The sequence below is a fragment of the Chrysochloris asiatica genome, unplaced genomic scaffold, assembly GCF_000296735.1.
Source record: "Chrysochloris asiatica unplaced genomic scaffold, ChrAsi1.0 scaffold00407, whole genome shotgun sequence".
NCBI classification, from domain to species: Eukaryota; Metazoa; Chordata; class Mammalia; order Afrosoricida; family Chrysochloridae; genus Chrysochloris; species Chrysochloris asiatica.
Genome location: NW_006408925.1, coordinates 807,470 through 810,895, shown reverse-complemented (window position 1 = coordinate 810,895; position 3,426 = coordinate 807,470).

The window sequence follows — 3,426 nt, the reverse complement described above, 5'->3', positions numbered from 1 at the left end:
TAGCGATTCGGAAGTAGTTTGTCACTCTTTCTTGCTAGTCTGTCTTTGTTTTGTAGCTCATCTGAAACCTTTCCACCATGGGTGACCCTGCTGGTTATATTGAGGAGTTGGACTCATATGCTGGAATCTGTATATGGAAATGTTGCACTACTCTGCCATGTAGCTAGCTCTCTATATATGAACATATTGGATTTGACTGCCATGTAGTTAGTTCTCAGTTTATGGACATGTTGAACTCAGCTGCCATTTAGCTAGAACCCTGTGAATGGACAACTCTCTATATGGACATCTGCCTTGTAGCTAGCTCTCTGTATATGGACATTTCGACTCGTATGCCATGCAGCTAGTTCTCAGTATATGGACATATTGGACTCATCTGCAATGTAGTTAGTACCCTGTATATGGAAATGTTGCCCTACTCTGCCATGTAACTAGCTCTCTGTATATGGACATTTTTGACTCATCTGCCATGTAGGTAGCTCTCTGTACATGGATATGTTGGAATGATCTGCCAAATAGGTAGCTCTCTGTATATGAACATATTGGACTTGACTGCCATGAAGCTAATTCTCAGTGTATAGACTAGTTGGACTCATTTGCCTTGTAGCTAGAACCCTCTATATGGAAATGTTTCTATCTGCAATGTAGCTATCTCTCCGTATATGGACATTTTGGATTTGTCTGACATATAGCTACCCCTCTGTGCAAAGATATATTGGACTGATCTGCCAAGTAGGTTGCTCTCTGTATATGAATATATTGGACTTCTCTACTATGTAGCTAGATCTCAGTATATGGACATGTTGGACTAATCTGCCATGTAGCTAGTACCCTGTTTATTGACATCTTGGACTACACTGCCATGTAACTAGCTCTCAGTATATGGACACATTAGACACATCTGCCATGATGGTAGATCTCTGTATATGGACACGTTGGACTACTCTGTCAAGTATCTAGCTCTCAGTATATAGACACGTTGGACACACCTGCCATGTAGCTAGGTCTCTGTATACGGATATTTTGCACTTCTCTGACATGTAGTTAGTTTTCTTTGTATGGATAGTACAGAATGATCTGCCATGTAGGTAGCTCTCAGTCTATGGACACGTTGGATACATCTGCAATATAGCTAGAAATTCTGTATAGGAAAATGTTTCACTACTCTGCCATGTAGCTAGCTGTCTGTATATGGACATTTTGGACTCATCTGCTATGTAGCTAGCTCTCAGTATATTGACATCTTGGACTCATTTTCCATGTAGCTAGTACGCTGTATATGGAAATGTTTCCCTACTCTGCCATGTAGCTAGCTCTCTGTATATTGAGGAGTTGGACTCATATACCTTGTAGCTAGAACTCTGTATATGGAAATGTTGCACTACGCTGCCATGTAGCTAGCTCTCTGTATGTGAACATTTTGGACTCATCTGCCATGTTGCTAGCTCTCTATACATGGATATGATGGACTGATCTGCCAAATAGGTAGCTCTCTGTATATGAACATATTGGACTTGTCTGCCATGTAGCTAACTCTCAGTATATAGACAAGTTGGACTCATCTGCCTTGTAGCTAGAACTCTCTATATGTAAATGTTGCACAACCCTGCCGTGTAGTTAGCTCTCTGTATAAGATCAAACTGGACTTGGCTGACATGTAGCTAACTCTTAGTTTATGAACATGTTGGACTCATCTACCATGTAGCTATTACCATGTATATGGACATGTTGCACTATTCTGCCATGTAGCTAGCTCTCAGTATATGGACACGTTGGACACATCTGCCATATATGTAGAACTCTGTATATGGAAATGTTGCACTACTCTGCCATGTAGCTTGCTCTCTTTATACAAACATATTGGACTTGTGTGCCATGTAGCTAACTCTCAGTATATGGACATGTTGGACTCATCTACATGTAGCTAGTACCCTGGTAATGGACATGTTGAACTACTCTGACATGTAGCTAGCTCCAAGTATATGAAAGCTTTGGACTCATTTGCCATGTAGCTTGAACTCTGTTTAGGCAGATATTGCACTATTCTTCCATTTAGCTTGCTCTCTATACATAGCCAAGATGCACTCATCTCTCTTGTAGCTAGTACCCTGTATATGGACATGTTGGACCACTCTGCCATTTAGCAAGCTCTCTGTATATGAACATTTTAGACACATCTGCCATGTAGCTAGAACTCTGTATATGGAAATGTTGCACTACGCTGCCATGTAGCTAGCTCTCTGTATATGTACATTTTGGTCTCCACTGTCATGGCGCTAGTTCGCTGTACATGGATATGTTGGACTCCTCTGCCAGCAAGGTAGCTCTATGTATATGAACTTATATGACTTCTCTGCCAGGTAGCTAGCTCTCAGTATATGGACATTTGGACTCATCTGCCATGTACCTAGTATCCTGTATATGGACATGTTGCTCTACCCAGGCATGTATCTAGCTCTCTGAATATAGACTAGTTGGACTCATCTGTCTTGTAGCTAGAACTCTGTATATGGAAATTTTGCATTACCCTGCCATGTAGCTAGCTCTCTGTATATGAACTTATTGTATTTGAATGCCATGTAGTTAGCTCACAGTATATTGACACGTTGGACACATCTGCCATGTAGCTAGTACCCTGTATATGAACATATTGAATTTGTCTGCGATGTAGCACGCTCTCAGTATATGGACACATTGGAAAGATCTGCCATGAAGCTAGAACTCTGTATGTGTGTATGTTTGATTACTCTGCCATGTAGCTATCTCTCAGTACATGGGCACGTTGGACACATCTGCCATGTAGCTAGCTCTTTGTATATGGACATTTTGGACTTGTGTGACATGCAGATAGTTCTCTGTGCATGGATATTTTAGTCTGATCTGCCATGTAGGTAAGTCTCAGTGTATGAAAACGTTGGACACATCTGCCATATAGCTAGAACTCTGTGTATGGTAATGTTGCTCTACTCTGCCATGTAGGTAGCTCTCTGTATATGAACATATTTCATTTGGCTGCCATGTAGCTAGCTCTCAGTAAATCGACACGTTGGACACATCTACATAGAGCTAGAACTCTGTATATGGACAACTCAGTATATGGACATCTGCCATGTAGCTAGCTCTCTGTATATGGACATTTTCGACTCGTCTGCCATGTAGCAAACACTCAGTATATGGACATATTGGAATCATCTTCCATCTAGTTAGTACCCTGTATATGGAAATGTTGCCCTACTCTGCCATGTAACTACCTTTCTGTATATGGACATTTTGTACTGGTCTGCCATGTAGTTTGGTCTCTGTACATGGATATGTTAGACTGATCTGCCAAATACGTAGCTCTCTGTATATGAACATATTGGACTTGTCTGCCATGTAGCTAGCTCTCAGTATATAGACAAGTTGGACTCATCTGCCTTGTAGCTA